The sequence below is a fragment of the Procambarus clarkii genome, chromosome 55 (genome assembly GCF_040958095.1).
Source record: "Procambarus clarkii isolate CNS0578487 chromosome 55, FALCON_Pclarkii_2.0, whole genome shotgun sequence".
NCBI lineage: Eukaryota > Metazoa > Arthropoda > Malacostraca > Decapoda > Cambaridae > Procambarus > Procambarus clarkii.
In genome coordinates, this window is record NC_091204.1 from 1,058,121 (window position 1) to 1,078,686 (window position 20,566).

Sequence of the window (20,566 nt, forward strand, 5' to 3'; positions counted from 1 at the left end):
TAACTAAAATGATTCTTCCCCTTAACTAAAAATTGTCATATGTAAGTTCTTTAAACATTTTTGTAACTAACAATATATTTCTTGGAATAAGAAAAATAGTCAGACACCCTTCGAGACACCAAAGTTACTCTTCAGGACACTCAAGGATATCAATAAAACATTCAGACATCAATAACACACTCAAAAACGTCAATAACACACTCAAAGACGTCAATAGCACACTAAAAGACGTCAATAATGCATTCAAAGACATCAGTAACGCACTCAAAGACGTCTAAATACTACTCATGTCCTCAAAAGTTACTCTCAGAGTCATCAAGTTATTCTCAAAGCCTCAAAAGTTAATCTCAGTCATCAAAATTATTCTCTAAGTCACCTTCGTTCATCAGAGAAGCTTTCTAAGGCACCTTCTTTCATCAAAGTTATTGTCTAAGACATAAAAAATTATTCCCTAAGACATCAAAAGCCATAGAAGATATTCTCAGACACATCAAATATAATCTCAGACATTAATGTTATCCTCCAAGTCATCAAAGATACTCTCTTAAGCATCAAGAATACTCTTCAGGCATTAAATAACACTCTTAGATGTAGCAAACGTTGTTCTTCATTCAGTAAATAAGTAGTCAAGGGTACCATTTCACGACATATGAAAATTAAAACATCAACTTTAAGTAATATATCAAACTAAACATGTACAACTTCAAGTACTAATAAACTTATTCGGTATGTATAAATAAGTAAAATAGACATCTTTTATGCAGCAACAGCTTGCACCAAGACAGTTTCACTAAGACATTTACAGTTAAACACGTTAATAGCATTTAATATGTCACAAAACACCACTCTTTTTATGTAACAATTTCAACTTTTCACATCAAACTTACACTTCTGTTAATAATTATTCTGTTAAAATAAATTTTCATAACCACTTTACCTTAAAACTGTTCTCTGAACATCATTGCATAACTCTACCTTATCTAACTTACCTGTACTAGCCTATCCTAATGTAACTTATCTTCCCATCCCAACTTGCCCATACGTACCAAACCTTACTTGCCTGAGCTAACCTATCCTAATGTAACTTACCTAACCTAATATAACCTAACCCTACCTAACTTACTTAACCTAAACTTACCTAGTCTAACTTACCTATTCCTCCCTATCTGAGATAACTTACACTGAAATAATCTTGATCTGAAATACTAAGTTTGATGGACTAAGGTGGAGGACGGGAGTTGGAGCTCGGCAGTTTTGTTTTCTGTACTTACTCAGTTAAAAGTATGACTGCTTTAAGTTTCAAAGAAATTGATTAGGTATTAACGAAGATACGAAAGGGGGTTAAGGTGGGGGACGGGAGCTGGGGCATGGTAACTAAATTCTTGTATTTTACTATGTCTGAAATACAGCAGTTTTAAATTTCAAGGAAATTATTCAGGTACTAAAGAAGATACGAGAAGGAGTTATGGCGGTGATAGGAGCTAGAGTTCGGTAATTGTTTTGGTTTATTGTACTACGTCTGAAATATAATCGTTTTAAGTTGGCTAAAATTTGGCTAATAGTAGCAAAACTACACTTATAAACATCTAGAACTGGGTCCAACAGCTAATATCTGATGAACTTTTAAAAAATATCTGCTCATTAATTATATCCATATGAATTCTTTAAGAACTCAGGGAGAATTAAAACTCTGAAAAAATATGTTCACAAACTGGTCTCTGTCACATTTCGGTCTATAACTGGACTATGACAATATTTGAATTTCCTCCATGAGAACTCTTTAAGATTGCATGTGTAAGTAAAACTCGGAAATAATTTGGTCTTAAAATGGTCTCTGACTAATTTTGGTCTTCAACTGGACTCTAAATAATTTCGGTCTTTAACTGATCTCTGTCTAATTTTGGTCTTTAACTGGACCCTGAATAATTTTTGGGCTGAAACTGGTCTCTGAATAATTTTAGTCTCAAACTGGATTCTGTTCATTTTCGGTTTTAAAGTAGCCTCTAAAATTATTTCGGTCGTATATGGACTCTTATTTTTTGGTGTTCAAATGTCAAATTTTGTCAAAACTCTGTCAAATTTTGGTCGTCAACTGGTCTTTGAACAATTTCAGGTTTTAATTGGAGTCTGAATAATTTTTGGTCTTAAAATAGTCTCTGATGAATTTTAGTCTCAAACTGGACTCTGACTAATTTTCGGTCTTATGTGGTCTTTGAACAATTTCGGTCTTTTACTGGTCTGTGAAGAAATTTAGTCTTTAACTAGACTCTGAAGAAATTTGGTCTTCAACTGGTCTCTGGCACATTTCGGTCTTAAATGGCTGAAACAGCAGTAAATAGATATAAAAACTAAAATTCACTAAGATATCTCTTTTTCTTAACAAAATTTCTGAGAACATATTCTTTGAAAATGGTCTTCTGAAATATTTTCGGTCTTAAACTCTTAAATAAACTTTTATGATTAAATAAACTCTGAAATAATTTTGATCTTAAAAGGATATGAGAGAATAATACTCTGAAAAAATCTGGCTCAAACGGATGTGACACAGCGGTGCCATTCCAAAATTTACCTGGAACCCTCCGCAGCTTAGAGGTTGTTCAATAAACCCTTGAACTATATGTTTAACACATCTCTAACCCTGTCCATGGAGGACAGAAGAAAATGTATATGTGCTGGTTAGCATTGTAAATGTGTGGCCACGTTTGTGGTAGAAAAAAAAAAGCTTAGAGCTGATTGACCAAATTTACGTGGAATCCCCGCCACCCCCCACCCCCACAGCATAGCGGTGAATGGTAAAAAAAATCTCAATCACCGCTAAGCCACCATCCCTACGACTCCTAGACACGGGTCATGTTGGTCAAACATATAAAAGTGAACTGTTGGACCCTCATAAAACAATTCTTGCTTTACATTACCGAATTAGTCAACATTGCATTCCAAAAATATGGACACGTAACTGAAGAACCTAGCCTAATCTGTCCAAGTAAACCAAGGCCTAATGTATGCTACCTTAGGCCTAATATAGCACGTGAATGTGCTCTATTAGGCCTAGGAATGTTCACGATTGGGTTTTCCGGGTACTATACATTATTAATTGTGCATAACGGGAACGTTTGGGGTCCAACTTTACATTTGTGTACGTCCGACTATATAGTTGTTGTGTTAATTTATGCAGGATATATACCAGGCGGTGTTTACCTGTAAACCCACCAGGTAGTGTTTACCTGTAAACCCACCAGGCGGTGTTTACCTGTAAACCCACTAGGTAGTGTTTACCTGTAAACCCACCAGGCGGTGTTTACATGTAAACCCACCAGGTAGTGTTTACCTGTAAACCCACCAGGTAGTGTTTACTTGTAAACCCACCAGGTAGTGTTTACCTGTAAACCCACCAGGTAGTGTTTACCTGCAAACCCACCAGGCAGTGTTTACCTGTAAACCCACCAGGTAGTGTTTACCTGTAAACCCACCAGGCAGTGTTTACCTGTAAACCCACCAGGTAGTGTTTACCTGTAAACCCACCAGGTAGTGTTTACTTGTAAACCCACCAGATAGCGTTTGCTTGTAAACCCACCAGGTAGTGTTTGCTTGTAAACCCACCAGGTAGTGTTTACCTGCAAACCCACCAGGTAGTGTTTACTTGTAAACCCACCAGGCAGTGTTTACCTGTAAACCCACCAGGCAGTGTTTACCTGTAAACCCACCAGATAGCGTTTGATTGTAAACCCACCAGGTAGTGTTTACCTATAAACCCACCAGGTAGTGTTTACCTGTAAACCCACCAGGCAGTGTTTACCTGTAAACCCACAAGGTAGTGTTTACCAATAAACTCTCCAGGCTGTGTTTACCAGTAAACCCACCAGGCTGTGTTTACCAGTAAACCCACCAGGTAGTGTTTACCAATAAACCCTCCAGTCTGTGTTTACCAGTAAACCCACCAGGCTGTGTTTACCAGTAAACCCACCAGGCTGTGTTTACCAGTAAACCCACCTGGTAGTGTTTACCAGTAAACCCACCAGGCAGTGTTTACCAGTAAACCCACCAGGCAGTGTGTACCAGTAAACCAACAAGGCAGTAAACCCACCAGGCAGTGTTTACTTGTAAACCCACCAGATAGCGTTTGCTTGTAACCCCACCAGTTAGTGTTTACCTGTAAACCCACCAGGTAGTGTTTACCTGTAAACCCACCAGGCTTTGTTTACCAGTAAACCCACAAACTCTGTTTACAAGTAAACCCACCAGGCAGTGTTTACATGTAAACCCACCATACAGTGTTTACCAGTAAACCTACCAGGCAGTGTTTACCTGTAAACCCACCATACAGTGTTTACCAGTAAACCCACCAGGCAGTGTTTACCTGTAAACCCACCATACAGTGTTTACCAGTAAACCCACCAGGCAGTGTTTACCTGTAAACCCACAAACTCTGTTTACCAGTAAACACACCAGACAGTGTTTACCTGTAAACCCACCAGGCTGTGTTTACGAGTAAACCCACCAGGCAGTGTATATCAGTAAACCCACCAGACAGTGTTTACCAGTAAACCCACCAGACGGTGCTTACCAGTAAACCCACCAGGCAGTGTTTACCTGTAAACCAACCAGGCAGTATTTACCTGTAAACCCACCGTACAGTGTTTACCAGTAAACCCACCAGGCAGTGTTTACCTGTAAACCCACCATACAGTGTTTACCAGTAAACCCACCAGGCAGTGTTTACCTGTAAACCCACAAACTCTGTTTACCAGTAAACCCACCAGGCTGTGTTTACCAGTAAACCCACCAGACAGTGTTTACCAGTAAACCCACCAGGCTGTGTTTACCAGTAAACCCACCAGGCTGTGTTTACGAGCAAACCCACCAGACAGTGTTTACCAGTAAACCCACCAGGTAGTGTTTACCAGTAAACCCACCAGGCAGTGTTTACCTGTAAACCCACCAGGCGGTGTTTACCTGTAAACCCACCAGGTAGTGTTTACTTGTAAACCCACCAGATAGCGTTTGCTTGTAAACCCACCAGGTAGTGTTTGCTTGTAAACCCACCAGGTAGTGTTTACCTGCAAACCCACCAGGTAGTGTTTACTTGTAAACCCACCAGGCAGTGTTTACCTGTAAACCCACCAGGCAGTGTTTACCTGTAAACCCACCAGATAGCGTTTGCTTGTAAACCCACCAGGTTGTGTTTACCTATAAACCCACCAGGTAGTGTTTACCTGTAAACCCACCAGGCAGTGTTTACCTGTAAACCCACCAGGTAGTGTTTACCAATAAACTCTCCAGGCTGTGTTTACCAGTAAACCCACCAGGCTGTGTTTACCAGTAAACCCACCAGGTAGTGTTTACCAATAAACCCTCCAGTCTGTGTTTACCAGTAAACCCACCAGGCTGTGTTTACCAGTAAACCCACCAGGCTGTGTTTACCAGTAAACCCACCAGGTAGTGTTTACCAGTAAACCCTCCAGGCAGTGTTTACCAGTAAACCCACCAGGCAGTGTGTACCAGTAAACCAACAAGGCAGTAAACCCACCAGGCAGTGTTTACTTGTAAACCCACCAGATAGCGTTTGCTTGTAACCCCACCAGTTAGTGTTTACCTGTAAAGCCACCAGGTAGTGTTTACCTGTAAACCCACCAGGCTTTGTTTACCAGTAAACCCACAAACTCTGTTTACCAGTAAACACACCAGAGTTTACCAGTAAACCCACAAACTCTGTTTACCAGTAAACCCACCAGGCAGTGTTTACCTGTAAACCCACCATACAGTGTTTACCAGTAAACCTACCAGGCAGTGTTTACCTGTAAACCCACCATACAGTGTTTACCAGTAAACCCACCAGGCAGTGTTTACCTGTAAACCCACCATACAGTGTTTACCAGTAAACCCACCAGGCAGTGTTTACCTGTAAACCAACCAGGCAGTATTTACCTGTAAACCCACCATACAGTGTTTACCAGTAAACCCACCAGGCAGTGTTCACCTGTAAACCCACCATACAGTGTTTACCAGTAAACCCACCAGGCAGTGTTTACCTGTAAACCCACAAACTCTGTTTACCAGTAAACCCACCAGGCTGTGTTTACCAGTAAACCCACCAGACAATGTTTACCAGTAAACCCACCAGGCTGTGTTTACCAGTAAACCCACCAGGCTGTGTTTACGAGTAAACCCACCAGGCAGTGTTTACCAGTAAACCCACCAGGCAGTGTTTACCAGTAAACCCACCAGGTAGTGTTTACCAGTAAACCCACAAGGCTGTATTTACCAGTAAACCCACCAGGCAGTGTTTACCTGTAAACCCACCAGGCGGTGTTTACCTGTAAACCCATCAGGTAGTGTTTACCTGTAAACCCATCAGGTAGTAATTACTTGTAAACCCTCCAGGTCGTGTTTACCTGTAAACCCACCAGGTAGTGTTTACTTGTAAACCCACCAGGCAGTGTTTACCTGTAAACCCACCAGGCAGTGTTTACCTGTAAACCCACCAGATAGCGTTTGCTTGTAAACCCACCAGGTAGTGTTTACCTATAAACCCACCAGGTAGTGTTTACCTGTAAACCCACCAGGTAGTGTTTACCTGTAAACCCACCAGGCAGTGTTTACCTGTAAACCCACCAGGTAGTGTTTACCAATAAACTCTCCAGGCTGTGCTTACCAGTAAACCCACCAGGCTGTGTTTACCAGTAAACCCACCAGGTAGTGTTTACCAATAAACCCTCCAGTCTGTGTTTACCAGTAAACCCACCAGGCTGTGTTTACCAGTAAACCCACCAGGCTGTGTTTACCAGTAAACCCACCAGGTAGTGTTTACCAGTAAACCCACCAGGCAGTGTTTACCAGTAAACCCACCAGACAGTGTGTACCAGTAAACCAACAAGGCAGTAAACCCACCAGGCAGTGATTACTTGTAAACCCACCAGATAGCGTTTGCTTGTAACCCCACCAGTTAGTGTTTACCTGTAAAGCCACCAGGTAGTGTTTACCTGTAAACCCACCAGGCTTTGTTTACCAGTAAACCCACAAACTCTGTTTACCAGTAAACACACCAGAGTTTACCAGTAAACCCACAAACTCTGTTTACCAGTAAACCCACCAGGCAGTGTTTACCTGTAAACCCACCATACAGTGTTTACCAGTAAACCTACCAGGCAGTGTTTACCTGTAAACCCACCATACAGTGTTTACCAGTAAACCCACCAGGCAGTGTTTACCTGTAAACCCACCATACAGTGTTTACCAGTAAACCCACCAGGCAGTGTTTACCTGTAAACCCACAAACTCTGTTTACCAGTAAACACACCAGACAGTGTTTACCTGTAAACCCACCAGGCTGTGTTTACGAGTAAACCCACCAGGCAGTGTTTATCAGTAAACCCACCAGACAGTGTTTACCAGTAAACCCACAAGGCTGTATTTACCAGTAAACCCACCAGGCAGTGTTTACCTGTAAACCCACCAGGCGGTGTTTACCTGTAAACCCACCAGGTAGTGTTTACCTGTAAACCCATCAGGTAGTGTTTACTTGTAAACCCTCCAGGTCGTGTTTACCTGTAAACCCACCAGGTAGTGTTTACTTGTAAACCCACCAGGCAGTGTTTACCTGTAAACCCACCAGGCAGTGTTTACCTGTAAACCCACCAGATAGCGTTTGCTTGTAAACCCACCAGGTAGTGTTTACCTATAAACCCACCAGGTAGTGTTTACCTGTAAACCCACCAGGCAGTATTTACCTGTAAACCCACCATACAGTGTTTACCAGTAAACCCACCAGGCAGTGTTCACCTGTAAACCCACCATACAGTGTTTACCAGTAAACCCACCAGGCAGTGTTTACCTGTAAACCCACAAACTCTGTTTACCAGTAAACCCACCAGGCTGTGTTTACCAGTAAACCCACCAGACAATGTTTACCAGTAAACCCACCAGGCTGTGTTTACCAGTAAACCCACCAGGCTGTGTTTACGAGTAAACCCACCAGGCAGTGTTTACCAGTAAACCCACCAGGCAGTGTTTACCAGTAAACCCACCAGGTAGTGTTTACCAGTAAACCCACAAGGCTGTATTTACCAGTAAACCCACCAGGCAGTGTTTACCTGTAAACCCACCAGGCGGTGTTTACCTGTAAACCCATCAGGTAGTGTTTACCTGTAAACCCATCAGGTAGTAATTACTTGTAAACCCTCCAGGTCGTGTTTACCTGTAAACCCACCAGGTAGTGTTTACTTGTAAACCCACCAGGCAGTGTTTACCTGTAAACCCACCAGGCAGTGTTTACCTGTAAACCCACCAGATAGCGTTTGCTTGTAAACCCACCAGGTAGTGTTTACCTATAAACCCACCAGGTAGTGTTTACCTGTAAACCCACCAGGTAGTGTTTACCTGTAAACCCACCAGGCAGTGTTTACCTGTAAACCCACCAGGTAGTGTTTACCAATAAACTCTCCAGGCTGTGCTTACCAGTAAACCCACCAGGCTGTGTTTACCAGTAAACCCACCAGGTAGTGTTTACCAATAAACCCTCCAGTCTGTGTTTACCAGTAAACCCACCAGGCTGTGTTTACCAGTAAACCCACCAGGCTGTGTTTACCAGTAAACCCACCAGGTAGTGTTTACCAGTAAACCCACCAGGCAGTGTTTACCAGTAAACCCACCAGACAGTGTGTACCAGTAAACCAACAAGGCAGTAAACCCACCAGGCAGTGTTTACTTGTAAACCCACCAGATAGCGTTTGCTTGTAACCCCACCAGTTAGTGTTTACCTGTAAAGCCACCAGGTAGTGTTTACCTGTAAACCCACCAGGCTTTGTTTACCAGTAAACCCACAAACTCTGTTTACCAGTAAACACACCAGAGTTTACCAGTAAACCCACAAACTCTGTTTACCAGTAAACCCACCAGGCAGTGTTTACCTGTAAACCCACCATACAGTGTTTACCAGTAAACCTACCAGGCAGTGTTTACCTGTAAACCCACCATACAGTGTTTACCAGTAAACCCACCAGGCAGTGTTTACCTGTAAACCCACCATACAGTGTTTACCAGTAAACCCACCAGGCAGTGTTTACCTGTAAACCCACAAACTCTGTTTACCAGTAAACACACCAGACAGTGTTTACCTGTAAACCCACCAGGCTGTGTTTACGAGTAAACCCACCAGGCAGTGTTTATCAGTAAACCCACCAGACAGTGTTTACCAGTAAACCCACAAGGCTGTATTTACCAGTAAACCCACCAGGCAGTGTTTACCTGTAAACCCACCAGGCGGTGTTTACCTGTAAACCCACCAGGTAGTGTTTACCTGTAAACCCATCAGGTAGTGTTTACTTGTAAACCCTCCAGGTCGTGTTTACCTGTAAACCCACCAGGTAGTGTTTACTTGTAAACCCACCAGGCAGTGTTTACCTGTAAACCCACCAGGCAGTGTTTACCTGTAAACCCACCAGATAGCGTTTGCTTGTAAACCCACCAGGTAGTGTTTACCTATAAACCCACCAGGTAGTGTTTACCTGTAAACCCACCAGGCAGTGTTTACCTGTAAACCCACCAGGTAGTGTTTACCAATAAACTCTCCAGGCTGTGTTTACCAGTAAACCCACCAGGCTGTGTTTACCAGTAAACCCACCAGGTAGTGTTTACCAATAAACCCTCCAGTCTGTGTTTACCAGTAAACCCACCAGGCTGTGTTTACCAGTAAACCCACCAGGCTGTGTTTACCAGTAAACCCACCAGGTAGTGTTTACCAGTAAACCCACCAGGCAGTGTTAACCAGTAAACCCACCAGGCAGTGTGTACCAGTAAACCAACAAGGCAGTAAACCCACCAGGCAGTGTTTACTTGTAAACCCACCAGATAGCGTTTGCTTGTAACCCCACCAGTTAGTGTTTACCTGTAAAGCCACCAGGTAGTGTTTACCTGTAAACCCACCAGGCTTTGTTTACCAGTAAACCCACAAACTCTGTTTACCAGTAAACACACCAGAGTTTACCAGTAAACCCACAAACTCTGTTTACCAGTAAACCCACCAGGCAGTGTTTACCTGTAAACCCACCATACAGTGTTTACCAGTAAACCTACCAGTTAGCGTTTACCTGTAAACCCACCATACAGTGTTTACCAGTAAACCCACCAGGCAGTGTTTACCTGTAAACCCACCATACAGTGTTTACCAGTAAACCCACCAGGCAGTGTTTACCTGTAAACCCACAAACTCTGTTTACCAGTAAACACACCAGACAGTGTTTACCTGTAAACCCACCAGGCTGTGTTTACGAGTAAACCCACCAGGCAGTGTTTATCAGTAAACCCACCAGACAGTGTTTACCAGTAAACCCACCAGACGGTGTTTACCAGTAAACCCACCAGGCAGCGTTTACCAGTAAACCCACCATACAGTGTTTACCAGTAAACCCACCATACAGTGTTTACCAGTAAACCCACCAGGCAGTGTTTACCTGTAAACCAACCAGGCAGTATTTACCTGTAAACCCACCATACAGTGTTTACCAGTAAACCCACCAGGCAGTGTTCACCTGTAAACCCACCATACAGAGTTTACCAGTAAACCCACCAGGCAGTGTTTACCTGTAAACCCACAAACTCTGTTTACCAGTAAACCCACCAGGCTGTGTTTACCAGTTAACCCACCAGGCTGTGTTTACGAGTAAACCCACCAGACAGTGTTTACCAGTAAACCCACCAGGTAGTGTTTACCAGTAAACCCACCAGGCTGTGTTTACCAGTAAACCCACCAGACAGTGTTTACCAGTAAACCCACCAGGCAGTGTTTACAAGTAAACCCACCAGGCAGTGTTTACCAGTAAACCCACCAGGTAGTGTTTACCAGTAAACCCACAAGGCTGTATTTACCAGTAAACCCACCAGGCAGTGTTTACCTGTAAACCCACCAGGCGGTGTTTACCTGTAAACCCACCAGGTAGTGTTTACCTGTAAACCCATCAGGTAGTGTTTACTTGTAAACCCTCCAGGTAGTGTTTACCTGTAAACCCATCAGGTAGTGTTTACCTGCAAACCCACCAGGCAGTGTTTACCTGTAAACCCACCAGGTAGTGTTTACCTGTAAACCCACCAGATAGCGTTTGCTTGTAAACCCACCAGGTAGTGTTTACCTATAAACCCACCAGGTAGTGTTTACCTGTAAACCCACCAGGCAGTGTTTACCTGTAAACCCACCAGGTAGTGTTTACCAATAAACTCTCCAGGCTGTGCTTACCAGTAAACCCACCAGGCTGTGTTTACCAGTAAACCCACCAGGTAGTGTTTACCAATAAACCCTCCAGTCTGTGTTTACCAGTAAACCCACCAGGCTGTGTTTACCAGTAAACCCACCAGGCTGTGTTTACCAGTAAACCCACCAGGTAGTGTTTACCAGTAAACCCACCAGGCAGTGTTTACCAGTAAACCCACCAGGCAGTGTGTACCAGTAAACCAGCAAGGCAGTAAACCCACCAGGCAGTGTTTACTTGTAAACCCACCAGATAGCGTTTGCTTGTAACCCCACCAGTTAGTGTTTACCTGTAAACCCACCAGGTAGTGTTTACCTGTAAACCCACCAGGCTTTGTTTACCAGTAAACCCACAAACTCTGTTTACCAGTAAACACACCAGAGTTTACCAGTAAACCCACAAACTCTGTTTACCAGTAAACCCACCAGGCAGTGTTTACCTGTAAACCCACCATACAGTGTTTACCAGTAAACCTACCAGGCAGTGTTTACCTGTAAACCCACCATACAGTGTTTACCAGTAAACCCACCAGGCAGTGTTTACCTGTAAACCCACCATACAGTGTTTACCAGTAAACCCACCAGGCAGTGTTTACCTGTAAACCCACAAACTCTGTTTACCAGTAAACACACCAGACAGTGTTTACCTGTAAACCCACCAGGCTGTGTTTACGAGTAAACCCACCAGGCAGTGTTTATCAGTAAACCCACCAGACAGTGTTTACCAGTAAACCCACCAGACGGTGTTTACCAGTAAACCCACCAGGCAGCGTTTACCAGTAAACCCACCATACAGTGTTTACCAGTAAACCCACCATACAGTGTTTACCAGTAAACCCACCAGGCAGTGTTTACCTGTAAACCAACCAGGCAGTATTTACCTGTAAACCCACCATACAGTGTTTACCAGTAAACCCATCAGGCAGTGTTTACCTGTAAACCCACCATACAGTGTTTATCAGTAAACCCACCAGGCAGTGTTTACCTGTAAACCCACAAACTCTGTTTACCAGTAAACCCACCAGGCTGTGTTTACCAGTAAACCCACCAGACAGTGTTTACCAGAAACCCACCAGGCTGTGTTTACCAGTAAACCCACCAGGCTGTGTTTACGAGTAAACCCACCAGACAGTGTTTATCAGTAAACCCACCAGGTAGTGTTTACCAGTAAACCCACCAGGCTGTGTTTACCAGTAAACCCACCAGACAGTGTTTACCAGGAAACCCACCAGGCAGTGTTTACCAGTAAACCCACCAGGCAGTGTTTACCAGTAAACCCACCAGGTAGTGTTTACCAGTAAACCCACAAGGCTGTATTTACCAGTAAACCCACCAGGCAGTGTTTACCTGTAAACCCACCATACAGTGTTTACCAGTAAACCAACCAGGCAGTGTTTATCTGTAAACCCACAAACACTGTTTACCAGTAAACCCACCAGGCTGTGTTTACCGGTAAACCCACCAGACGGTGTTTACCAGTAAACCCACCAGGCTGTGTTTACCAGTAAACCCACCAGGCTGTGTTTACGACTAAACCCACCAGACAGTGTTTACCAGTAAACCCACCAGGTAGTGTTTACCAGTAAACCCACCAGGCTGTGTTTACCAGTAAACCCACCAGACAGTGTTTACCAGTAAACCCACCAGGCAGTGTTTACCAGTAAACCCACCAGGCAGTGTTTACCAGTAAACCCACCAGGTAGTGTTTACCAGTAAACCTACAAACTCTGTTTAGCAGTAAACCCACCAGGCAGTGTTTACCTGTAAACCCACCATACAGTGTTTACCAGTAAACCTACCAGGCAGTGTTTACCTGTAAACCCACCATACAGTGTTTACCAGTAAACCCACCAGGCAGTGTTTACCTGTAAACCCACAAACTCTGTTTACCAGTAAACACACCAGACAGTGTTTACCTGTAAACCCACCAGGCTGTGTTTACGAGTAAACCCACCAGGCAGTGTTTATCAGTAAACCCACCAGACAGTGTTTACCAGTAAACCCACCAGACGGTGTTTACCAGTAAACCCACCAGGCAGCGTTTACCAGTAAACCCACCATACAGCGTTTACCAGTAAACCCACCATACAGTGTTTACCAGTAAACCCACCATACAGTGTTTACCAGTAAACCCACCAGGCAGTTGTGGTGTTTGTGTGTTACTGAGGAAGTCTTGGTTTGTAGGGTTGATGTAAAGTCATGACTTGGTTACTGACTTTAATACTTAATATGATTACATGACTAGTAGCTACCAAGCTTGGCGGGCGTCCTGTACGCTCTCTTGTTTACCTCCAATCTCTTCCTGGCGTCCCAGCCGCCGCACATAGAAAACGGATGGTACCATTTTCTGTGAACATGACAGCAGTGTTTACCTGTAAACCAACCAGGCAGTATTTACCTGTAAACCCACCATACAGTGTTTACCAGTAAACCCACCAGGCAGTGTTTACCTGTAAACCCACCATACAGTGTTTACCAGTAAACCCACCAGGCAGTGTTTACCTGTAAACCCACAAACTCTGTTTACCAGTAAACCCACCAGGCTATGTTTACCAGTAAACCCACCAGACAGTGTTTACCAGTAAACCCACCAGGCTGTGTTTACCAGTAAACCCACCAGGCTGTGTTTACGAGTAAACCCACCAGACAGTGTTTATCAGTAAACCCACCAGGTAGTGTTTACCAGTAAACCCACCAGGCTGTGTTTACCAGTAAACCCACCAGACAGTGTTTACCAGTAAACCCACCAGGCAGTGTTTACCAGTAAACCCACCAGGCAGTGTTTACCAGTAAACCCACCAGGTAGTGTTTACCAGTAAACCCACAAGGCTGTATTTACCAGTAAACCCACCAGGCAGTGTTTACCTGTAAACCCACAAACTCTGTTTACCAGTAAACCCACCAGGCAGCGTTTACCAGTAAACCCACCATACAGTGTTTACCAGTAAACCCACCATACAGTGTTTACCAGTAAACCCACCATACAGTGTTTACCAGTAAACCCACCAGGCAGTTGTGGTGTTTGTGTGTTACTGAGGAAGTCTTGGTTTGTAGGGTTGATGTAAAGTCATGACTTGGTTACTGACTTTAATACTTAATATGATTACATGACTAGTAGCTACCAAGCTTGGCGGGCGTCCTGTACGCTCTCTTGTTTACCTCCAATCTCTCCCTGGCGTCCCAGCCGCCGCACATAGAAAACGGATGGTACCATTTTCTGTGAACATAACATCCCTCCTTTTCTTTTTCTTTAAAAAGAATGAATACAGGATGTCTACCATGCTTGTAGCACAAAGCAAAGTTATTGACACAAAGTAAGTTATTACCATATCAAGAGATACTGCATACATTTAACATTAATTAAGCACACAAAGAATTTAAACAACTTAATCTTTTCCACAAAGGATTTCAATGTTAAAAATACATATGCAATGTTAAACAAACATGAAAGAAACTGTAATACAAAGTTACAAAATATTGAATGAGATATCTGCATTATTCAAACAATATTAAATTTAGTTTAGCATAATAAGTAAATACTTTTCATTACATAGGAACACAATTAATCATCAAATCGTGTAGGGCGTTTAACATGACGTTTAGGACGAGAGTCCTTAAATGCAATAACATCCCTTGATGAATTGTTTGTCGGGTTATAACTATTTTTTTCTTTTTCTTTTGCACGACTTTGCACTTCATCATTTTCTACACTAGTTGGAATCACTTTGAAATAAGCCATATTACGTGTTATACTATGATCTCTATTACTAGCTGTTACCATAGTTCCTTTTACACTAATCACTTTATATGGTTTTGTATCATACGGCATATCTAACTTTCCCTCTTTTTTCTTTTTAACGAGAACAGTGTCACCAACCTTTATGAACTGTTCCTTTGCACGTTGATCATGAGCAATTTTCATTTTGCCCTTGGCTAGTGCATCCTTCTGAGCGAGACGTTTATCCGTTACCTCGGCTAGCATGACGGGTAGTGCGATTCTCATAGGACGTCCAAATAAAAGTTCGCCAGGCGACTTGCCCAGTGTTCCATGTGGTGTTGCACGGTAGTTCCTGAGAAAAGCATACATAGCTTGTTTCCAGGATTGTCCTTCGGCATGAGCACAGCGTACCGCTTTCATGAGAGGTTGCATGAATCTCTCAACTTCTCCCTTTGCTTGAGGATGTAGTGGCATCACACGGCGGTGTTTGAATCCAATATGCTCAGCAAAGTTGACAAAGTCTTGTCCATTGAATGGCGGTCCATTGTCCGTCTTGACAACTTCAGGAATGCCAAAGTTTGAAAAGATCTTGTCAAGTTTCGGGATGACGGCCTTTGCAGATGTGGAATTGATGATTTCTACTTCTGGATAACGTGAGTGATCATCAATGACTACCATCAAGTACTCTCCAGTTGGTAGTGGTCCGCAGAAGTCCATTGATACTTCCGTCCATGGTGCAGCAGGTAGTGGTGAAGGTTGTAGAGGTGTTGGTCTTGAAGTATCCACTGCAGCTTGGCAAGGGACACAGGCATCATGCATATCCTTTGCTTGACGATCAATGCCAGGAAACCACACCTTTTCTCGTAGCAGCTGTTTGGTCCTAACAAGACCTTGGTGTCCTTGATGTGCAAGCTTCAGAGCACGTTGCTGGAGAACAGCTGGAATAACGATACGAGTACCTCGCAGCACAGTGTCGCGTTGTTGCGTAACACTTAATTCTGTCTGGATGCGTTCAAGTGCTTTGAATGCATCTTGGTCAACTCCTGAGGGTGGGATGCGTGGAAACTTTTTCTTAGTCAATGCATCCACTGTTGCTTGCAGAGTTGGGTCCTCTAGAGTTGCAGTACGGATTTCATCAAGAGTAAGAGCCTTAGGGACTGCATCACAGGTTACAGAGTGTACATATTCCTCGGCAACTTGCTGATGCTTGGTGATGGTGAAACTGTTGGCAGGATGTCGACTGATGTAATCAGCGGGATTGCCTGCACCCGGCTTGTATTTCACCGTAAAGTTGTATGGTTGCAGACGAAGAGCCCATCTCTCAATGCGAGCTGGTGGTTTGGACTTTGGATTATTGAAGATGGTCTCCAACGGTTTGTGGTCAGTGACCATCGTGGTGAAGGGCGCACCAAGCAGATACACATTGAAGTGTTCACAGCCCCATACAAGAGCAAGAGCTTCCTTCTCTGTCTGACTGTATCGTTGCTCAACATGTGTGAGAGAACGGCTGGCGTAGGCAATTACTACTCTGGAATCTGGTTGACCAGGTTTGTGTTGGGCTAAAACAGCACCTAATCCAACAGGACTAGCATCCACTGTTAACTCAGTGTCCATTGATGGATCAAAGTATGCAGCAGTCGCATTCTCTACTAGTGCATCTTTCACAGCATCAAATGCATTTTGCTCGATATCGCTCCAGTACCATGATGCATTTTTCTTCAGGAGCTCACGTAGAGGCTTTGTAATGGTAGCAAAATCTGGAATGAAGCGAGAACAGTAGTTTGCCATTCCCAGAAAACTATGTACTTCAGTGGACGTTGAAGGAGGTGCAGCATTCTTGATATCTGCAACTTTCTTAGGATCTGGAGACAGACCTTTGTCACTAAGTACATGTCCAAAGAATTCAATTTTATGTTGATTGAACTCGCACTTTGCTCGGCTTAGCGTCAAATTCTTTTCTCGTAAGCGTTGCAATGTTGCACGAAGAGCTTTGTCGTGTTCAGCTTGGGTACGGCCATAAACAATGATGTCATCAGACATGTTGTCAGCATTAGGTATGTCTTGCAATACCTGGCTGATGATGTGCTGGAATACCTCGGCAGCACTGTTAATACCAAAACTCAGGCGCTTGTACCTATACAGACCTCGATGTGTCGTAAACGTTGTGATGAAGCGACTCTCATCATCAAGTTCAAGCTGATGATAGCCCTTGTTTAAATCTAACTTGCTGAATATAGTTGCACCATTCAAGCGGTAGATCATATCATCTACAGTGGGTGTAGGATGGCGTTCACGCATTATTGCCTTGTTGGGAACACGCATGTCCACACAAATGCGTATCTCATCTGGATTCTTCGGCTTTGGTGGAGTGACAATTGGGCTTACCCATGGTGTTGGGCCTGTTACTGGTTCAATGATATCTAGTTCTATCAGCCTATCCAGTTCGGCATCGACTTTCTTGCGAGTATGGAATGGTTGTCGGCGATGTGGTTGGGCAACTGGAATTACATCTGGGTTGATATGCAGATGTATTTTGCTATCAGTATAACAACCTATGGATTTAAATCGATCAGAAAATTCAGCAACAATAGCATCAACATTGTTTGCAGATTCCACTGCTACAGCATTAGAAAGCTGAAGTAGCCCCAATTTGGTTGAAGTCTTGTAACTGAGTAAAGACTCCTTTGCATTCCTAACAACATGGAATGTAGTAATGAGCATTGCATTCTTTGACTTAATCTCTGCAGTGAAAGTTCCAATCACTGGCACGGCTACCTTTGAAGCATAGGCAGTGGCTTTGCCATTATAGTTCTCAAGCTTTGGGAACTGTTTTTTAAATTTTTCATAGTGGCACTCAGCAATGGTGTCAATGTTTGATCCAGTGTCAATGAGAACCTTGAGACAAATACCAGCAATGTATACACATGTCTCTGGGTTGTTTGGAAGATCATTCCATTCTGTGATTGCTTGTACTCCATAAGTATAATCACATTCACTGTCATCTGAGACTGGTTGTAATGAAATGTTGTCTTGCACATTATTAACATTCTGGATATGAGGTGCAATATTGTGTTTACCACCTCGACCCCTATGACCTGACCTCGTACAGTGCTTTTATTCATTGACTGTGGTTTCTTTAGTGCGGAACGACACATAGCACCAAAATGACTTAGTTTTCCACACTCATAGCACTTCTTACCTTGAGCAGGACAAACATTATCTTGGTGTGGGTAGTCTCCTCCACAATTGTAACATTTATTGTTGACACCCTCTGATGTGGGTCGTTGTGACTGCTTGAGCCTTGTTCCTTGACCCCAGTTGTGACGTGGTTCTCGGCTAAATTTACTGTTAGGTTTGCCATGATATCTTCTTTGATCACGGTGTCCTCCCTGAACTTTACATACCTCATCACTGTTAGTAACAGTGGCAGAACCGTTATTGGCACTGCACTCCATGACACGAGCATCACGTGCAGCATCTTCCATTCGACGAGCAATATCCAGTATCTTGGTAAGAGAACTGTCATCATCAACAAGTTCTAGAGCTCTTCGACGAAGACGTGTAGATGGGCATGATTCAATTATTTGCTGTTTGATTTCTTTGTCAACATCAGCAAACTCACAATGGGCTGCTAAACCCTGCAGACGTGTGTGGTATTGATCCACAGTTTCATTAGAGAGTTGTTTTGCTCTCCTGAAATGCATAATTTCCATAGCAGTATTTTGCCTTGGTTTGAAATGCTCTGTTAGTTTGGCTTTGGCAGTGTCATAATCTTTGGCACCACCGGTGTCTTTCAGTGTGTCAAAGATGTCACAAACTCTATCACCTGCATAATGAAGTAGAAAGGCACGCTTTCTTTCAGCACTTTTGATGTCAGAAACTATCAACAAATTTTCAAACCTTTTAAGCCATTTGACCCACCTCTGTGACAGGTTTGTCTGGTCACAGTCAGGATCAAATGCAGGAAACTGAGGTATATTTGCCTTTTTTTACTGAATAAATGTAAACTTATCACTTAAATGTTCCTCAGAATATTAAACACTTACTGCACTGTATATGTTAGTCAAGAATTCACTGTAATTACTTTAATTTTGCAAAGCACACAAGCATTTTAATGCAAAAGTTCACAACAGTGCACACTATAGCAGCAACTGACTTCTTACCTAGCCCTTGTGTACATGTGTTGTTCCTACTCACAGCAGTTGGTACAGCAGCAGTTGGTACAGCAGTTGGTACAGCAGTTGGTACAGCAGCAGTTGGTACAGCAGTTGGTGCAGCAGTTGGTACAGCAGTTGGTACAGCAGTCAGTTCAGTGTGATGAATTTTGTAGCACGAAGCGTCGTTTCGTAACCAAAACATCAGGTTTTGTACATATCAATGCGTCGTTTCGTACACAACGTCGGCAGATTCCTCAGTACTGTTTCTTCAGCACAGCTTGGGTAGCACACAGCTTGGGTAGCACACAGCATCGGTTAGCACACAGCATCGTGTATGGCGCTCACAGCTTCTCTTCCTCCTCCAGGCAGCATGCTTCTCCCTTGTGTTTGAAACTGAACAAATACCTGCGTTCACAGTTCATCCTCGTCGCCAATGTGGTGTTTGTGTGTTACTGAGGAAGTCTTGGTTGTAGGGTTGATGTAAAGTCATGACTTGGTTACTGACTTTAATACTTAATATGATTACATGACTAGTAGCTACCAAGCTTGGCGGGCGTCCTGTACGCTCTCTTGTTTACCTCCAATCTCTCCCTGGCGTCCCAGCCGCCGCACATAGAAAACGGATGGTACCATTTTCTGTCCTTTTCTTTTTCTTTAAAAAGAATGAATACAGGATGTCTACCATGCTTGTAGCACAAAGCAAAGTTATTGACACAAAGTAAGTTATTACCATATCAAGAGATACTGCATACATTTAACATTAATTAAGCACACAAAGAATTTAAACAACTTAATCTTTTCCACAAAGGATTTCAATGTTAAAAATACATATGCAATGTTAAACAAACATGAAAGAAACTGTAATACAAAGTTACAAAATATTGAATGAGATATCTGCATTATTCAAACAATATTAAATTTAGTTTGGCATAATAAGTAAATACTTTTCATTACATAGGAACACAATTAATCATCAAATCGTGTAGGGCGTTTAACATGACGTTTAGGACGAGAGTCCTTAAATGCAATAACATCCCTTGATGAATTGTTTGTCGGGTTATAACTATTTTTTTCTTTTTCTTTTGCACGACTTTGCACTTCATCATTTTCTACACTAGTTGGAATCACTTTGAAATAAGCCATATTACGTGTTATACTATGATCTCTATTACTAGCTGTTACCATAGTTCCTTTTACACTAATCACTTTATATGGTTTTGTATCATACGGCATATCTAACTTTCCCTCTTTTTTCTTTTTAACGAGAACAGTGTCACCAACCTTTATGAACTGTTCCTTTGCACGTTGATCATGAGCAATTTTCATTTTGCCCTTGGCTAGTGCATCCTTCTGAGCGAGACGTTTATCCGTTACCTCGGCTAGCATGACGGGTAGTGCGATTCTCATAGGACGTCCAAATAAAAGTTCGCCAGGCGACTTGCCCAGTGTTCC